General features: G+C 49.2%; 1 protein-coding gene across 2 annotated transcripts in view; it reads right to left on the bottom strand.

Annotated features, from left to right (window-relative positions):
- Positions 1-407: 407 nt before the first annotated feature.
- HMG20A (high mobility group 20A) overlaps positions 408-6,000 on the bottom strand; it is a 101,058-nt gene continuing 95,465 nt past the window's right edge. Inside the window, exons 10-11 of one of the 2 annotated variants that reach the window (XR_004030573.1) lie at positions 2,944-3,024; positions 408-1,189 (exon numbers count right to left, since the gene is read on the bottom strand). The gene's annotated coding sequence lies outside the window, so the exon portion shown is untranslated. Of the gene's footprint in view, positions 1,190-2,943; positions 3,025-3,793; positions 3,812-6,000 lie in introns of those variants that run through there. The other variant, XM_030814856.1, reaches the window with a different exon arrangement.

The raw sequence follows: 6,000 nt of genomic DNA, 5'->3' as shown, positions 1-6,000 counted from the left end.
CACATCCTCACCAACACCAAATTTTTTAAAACTCTCTTACTCATTTTGGCCATCCTGAGGGTGTGTGTTGTACTGGGGTTTTATTATTTTTTTTTATTTCTTTTTATTTTTTGAGACGGAGTCTTGCTCTGTCGCCCAGGCTGGAGTGCAGTGGCGCGATCTCGGCTCACTGCAACCTCCAACTCCCGGGTTCACGCGATTCTCCTGCCTCAGCCTCCTGAGTAGCTGGGACTACAGGCGCCCACCACCGCGCCTGGCTAATTTTTTGTAGTTTTAGTAGAGACGGGGTTTCACCATGTTAGCCAGGATGGTCTCGATCTCCTGACCTTGTGATCCGCCTGCCTTAGCCTCCCAAAGTGCTGGGATTACAGGCATGAGCCACCATGCCCAGCCCCATGTACTGGGGTTTTAATCTGTATTTCCTGGATGAGCAAATAGCACTTTTTCCCAGGATCACTAACAAACTAGTCCCCTTGGCTCTGGCCTTGGAATCAGAAGACCTTACCCTGCCCACTCTAATTGGGTGAGTTATGTGACACTGACCTGTCAGTCATTTCCTGCCATGACAACAAAATACTTTAGATTGGGTAATTTATAAACAACAGAATTTTTTTGCTTGCAGTCCTGAAAGCTGGGAAGTCCAAGATCAAGGCCCCAGCAGATGTGGTGTCCGGTAAGGATTTGCCCTCTGCTCCATAGATGGCGTCTCGTTGCTGTGTTCTTACGTGTCAGAAGAGGCCAGGGAGCTCACTTGAGCCTCTTTTATAAGGACATAATCCCATTCATAAGGGCAGAGCCTTCAGGACTCGACTACTTCCAAAAGGCCCCACCTCTTAATACTATCACATTGGGGATCAAGTTCCAACATGTGAATATTGGAGGGACACAAGCATTCAGACCATAGCATGATCTATCTAAGTTTTCTCATCTGTAAGTGGGAACAATAACCCTTGGCCTGCGTTTGCAGTAGGCGCACACTGGTGTTGGAGTTGGTGGAGCTCCAGGACTTTCTTCCAGGCCTGTCTCCCTACTTCAAGGGCACAGGTCTTTTTAGAAGACAGGGTTTGTTGCCCACATGCCAGTCTTCTCCCCTGCTTCTACCCTGGATCTTTTTCCTCCTTTGACAGCATCTCAGGGCTTCCTCTTCCAGATTACCTTCATCTTTTTTTCTATATCACTGAGGCAGGATCTAGGCCAGAAGGGACAATGGATGGACCCAGGAGGTGGCCATTTGCATTTGGCTTGCTCTATTGCTGCGTGACCTGGGCTGGTTTCTAAAAGGAAATAGGGTAGAGACATTGCCTGCAGCATCCCTGGGGCACTTTAGTGCTCTTGTGTGCTGTGCTGAGGAGGAGGTCATCCAAGCAGGTTAGCAGATGGGAAATAGACAAACCATCTTTGTGTACTTACGATGCCAGATAGACATGCAAATATCTGCCACATGCCTGTGTGGCAAAGAAAGTACAGCACTCTCAAATCCCTTTGGAGAGCCTGTGGGAGGAGTGTGCTCCCACCTTTCCATCCTTCAGTGCACCTGGACTGTTCTGAGATGGGAAGGACTTGAGTGTAGAGAAGCCCAGTCGCTTATTCACTCCAAGAAGACACTGAGCCATGGTGTTGTGCAAAGCAAGAGGCAAGGCTCTGCCTGGGTGTCCTCAGGATGGCTCGGTTGTGGACCCTGACTACAGATGCCCAGAGCCCATGGGGAAGCCAAGGCACAAGCATAAACAACTGTGGACCAAGTTCTGGAGGGGCACAGATGGTTTCTAACATGAAGGGCTAGTGAGTAATGTAGGTAAGAGTGAGGGACGCTGTCACAGGTCCAGGGACCAGCCTGTGTACAGATGTGGAGATGGGGACCTGGGGCATGTTTGTGGAGTGAATGAATGAAGGCAGGTGGGCTAGATCACCAAGGCTTGAAAACTTGACTGAAAGGCTGGGATTTTATCCAGTGCATAATGACCACTGGTGTTTATGAGAGGGGTTGGTGCAGGCATGATAGAATCACAGCTGATCCCAGATGCTCACCTTTAGAAAGTCCCCAGCTCACAGAGCCTCCCCCACCGGCTCCCCCACTGGCTTCCACTATTTGAACTCTCTTCCTTATTGAACCAAAGACTTTTCTTGCTCCAAGAGATCCTCACAAAGTGAAAACTCTGGGTGCCAGCTCCATCCTTGATGGGATCAGCTGCTCAGCCCAAGACCCTTAGAGAGGTTTGTTTCCAGAGGCAGGGGCCAGGCTAGTGTTGATGAGAGTGAACATAGGGATAGGAGGGGAGGGATTTTTTTTAACATCTGCTAATGACAGGCATTATATTAAGTATCCAACATTCAATATTTCATTTACTGTTTGTAGCAACCCTATTAGGAAGGCATTCTCCCCATTTTACAGAAGAAGAAATGGAGGCTTGGGCAGACTAAATTATCCACATAGTAAATGAGTCTGTTTGCAAAACCTTAGCCTTTTCTGCTGCCCCAGGCAGAGTGTATGCGAAGTGTGTCTAGGAAGCTGGGTGGGAGGGGAAGGGTCATCTGAGCCCAGTGTCCGTTTGCCCCATGACATGCAGCTCTAAGGCCTGGGCCTCCAAATGCGTCACCCACAGAGCTGCTCTGGTGATCTCCCCGACTGGATGTTCCTGGCTAAAGGTACAGAATTGCAGTCTTTTCAAAGTACACCAGGAGATGTCAACAGAAAGAGTGAAATTGTGCTCAAATTAGAGACAATTTTCTGGAATCCTCTGTTTTCCTCCCCCTGACAAGCAGAAGCATGGCATCCATTCAGCAGCATTTATGCTTTTAAATAAAATGCTGCCATAGAATCCCTGGAACTGCCGTTTGTGAAGCAATATTCTCATCACTATCTCCAGGTCACAGATACTGGATGCCATGTCATGCAAAGGGTCAACTCGTTCACCATTCATTCAACAAGCATTCGGTAAATACCTGCTATGGGACTTGCTCTGTGCTGGGCACTGGGAACACAGATGTGGATGAAACCCATGTAGACCACGAGATCCTCAGTGGCTACAAAGAAAAACAGACATTGTAGAGGATTAAGACCTCTGCAATGTGATAGAGCTGACAGAGGCTTGGGGTAACCCCTAACGGTCTCTGCGGGGGTGGGAGTGGGCTAAGTGATAGGAATGCCTGTGGATCCCCATAGGGATTCAGACAGGCAAGTGGACCTGGCCAGGGACTCAAGGAGCCTAGGTCTTCTAGGACCAAGGTGAGCATTGGTGGAGGGGAAGGGAACTCCAGGTGCCAAGACTGGCTTGAGCAGGGGTCTGGACAAGGGACTGGCATGTGCCAGACTGTGAGGCCGCCATGCTGCGGGGACACGAGGGGGACAGATGATCGGCTGTGGGCCTTTGTTGCCTGGCCTATCATAGTAGCCTCCACCCTGCTGGTCCTGCAGCAGTGCCCCTGCCTGGCACCTGGACTTAGTCCCCTTATTTAGAGTCACACACCCTTAGCTCAGCTGCCCGTTGTGTCCCACACAACCAGGCTGTGTCTCACTTTTAACCTATGCTCTTGCTGTCCCCTTTTCCTGGAATGCCCACACCCCACTCCCCTTCTTCCCCTGGGAAGCTCTGTTTAAGGCTCGGCTTAGTCCTCCCCTCTTCACAAAGCCTCGGGGTGGAGTTCAGTGCCCTCCTCACCACTCAGACATCTCCCCTGGGGACTCCTGAGGGGATGGTCATGGTGAGCTGGTTGGTTTGTTTGTCTTTTGCGGAGGGGCTGGGTCTTGGAGCCACAAGTGGGACACACATGGAGGGGTGGTACAGTGGAGGATGTGTGACTTCATCGCATCCTAGAGGAGAAAAATATCTTTGTTTCTTTTTCAAACACAGGGTCTTGCTCTGTTGCCCAAGCTGAAGTGCAGTAGCTCGATCATGGCTCATTGCAGCCTTGAACTCCTGGACTCAAGATATCCTCCCACCTCAGTCTCCTGAGTAGCCGGGACTTACAGGTGGGAGTCACTGCACCCGGCTCAAATAACTATCTTAACCGTGAAAAATGGTGAGCTGGCAAAAGTTCACAACCTTGACTATGCATGCCATCGATGCCAGCAATGACTGTGCTGGCCATTCACCATGGCCAACCGTGTGCTTCTTATTTTGCCACAGTGTAAAAGTCATACTTTTTTCATCAAGAGAGAAAATAAAATCAGAGCACCATCAATTTCTCTAATCCAATTGCCCTCGAGCAGTATTTATACCTTGCCCCAGTGTCTAGGGGGTCCTAAGGGAACTTTAGGCTTTCCCCCTCAGTGTGTGAGACCACTTCCTCCTTGATGCCTCCCTGGGTGGCCCAACTCCACATTTGCAACTTGCAGCATCAGCCCACTAGAGACCAAGGGCCCCTGGAGGGTCTCATGGGACCCTTGCAGGCTCCTCTTCTCCCCACACCTTTGAATCGGATCTGGCCTTGCTCACAGCTCCACCGCCACTATTTCCCCCTCACTATCCACTTGCTCCTTCTGCCTCACTCACAACCCTGCCCCCAAGGCCAGCCACATTCCTTCTCAAACCTCTGTCTCAGATTTCCCAAATGGTGGCCCCACGTTCATGCAGGTATGTTCTGTTTGGCCTACAATGTTTAGAGTGCTTTGAAAATCAGCATAGTGAATTCACTTCATGATCATCTTTCAAGCTGTATGCTTAACATTTATGCTTTTCTGCATGTATCCTTCCATTTAAAATATATATATTTTTTAATCAGCAGATTTCAGGCAAGGCATGGTGGCTCACGCCTGTAATCCAAGCACTTTGGGAGGCAGCAGGTAGGAGGATCGCTGGAGCCCAGGAGCTCAAGACCAGCCTGTGCAACATGGGGAAACCCTATCTCTACCAAAAATACAAAGATTAGCCAGTCTCACAACCCAGCCTCAAATAAATAAATAAATAAATAAATAAAAATTTTAAAATAAGATAACTTTTTTAAAAAAACAGCAGATTTCATATCGAGATCCAGACTCCCACCCTCTCTTGAACACCTGGAAGGCCAGTACTGCTGGGCGTTTATCCTAAATCAGCTTTAGCTGGCGGCTGCCTCCTTCACAAAAGACATACGCTCCCCCCTTTCCACAGTCTCCACCACTGTCTATTGTACCCACTGGCCACTCCCCTCATTGGTGTACCTGTCTTGCCCCTAGGACAGGCATTCAAGCCCATTGTTTTTGGGATCTCCTGATTTATTTCCTACTGCCTCCATGGGGATCTCAAACTCAACCCAACCATGACCAAGCCACATCCTCCTCCACTGTCTCCAAAACCTCCTCCCCTCCAATATTCCCCATCTCAGGAAATGCATCACAATCTGCCCAGTCACTCAAGGAAAAAACCTGCACATTTCTAGGACTCCTTGTCTACCCCTTGTCCCACCTACGATTTATCATCAACCTGACAATTCTGCAAAGCTGCCTGCTGCTCTGCATCCCCACAGCACACGCAGAGCCAAGCCACCGCCACCCCCAGCTGCGACCACAGCAGCCTCATGACTGGTCTGCCTGCCTCGACTCGGGCCCCTCTAAGTTGCTGCACCCTCTGCAGCCAGAGAGGTCTTTGTACAATGCAATGTGATTATGTCGCTTCCCTCTTAGACCCCTTCTGTAGCTTCCACAGCTTCCCATTTTCCCCCAAAATCCAAATTCCAAAAGGGTCTAATATCAGGGCCTGCGTCTCTCCCTAGCCTCTTCCCACACCTCGTCCTTCTCCATGGCATACACACTAACCTTATTTCAGTTCATGCCGTTCCCTTCAACACTTCACTCCACACTTCACTTTTTGAAACAGGAGGTGTAACTTTTATAGAGTAAACCATCCACATCTTACATGTACAGCTTGAATGATTTTTGTATATGCAAACACGCGTGTAACCATTATCCATTTCAGTATACCCGAGATCTTCTTTATGTGCCTTTCTGGCAGTACCCACCTATCATTAAATCGACTTTGGCATAGCTTAGTTTTGCCTGTTCTTGACCTTCATAGAAATGAA

The sequence above is a fragment of the Nomascus leucogenys genome, chromosome 6 (assembly GCF_006542625.1).
Source record: "Nomascus leucogenys isolate Asia chromosome 6, Asia_NLE_v1, whole genome shotgun sequence".
NCBI lineage: Eukaryota > Metazoa > Chordata > Mammalia > Primates > Hylobatidae > Nomascus > Nomascus leucogenys.
The sequence above is the reverse complement of the archived record's forward strand: the minus strand, read 5'-3'. Positions and strand labels throughout refer to the sequence as shown.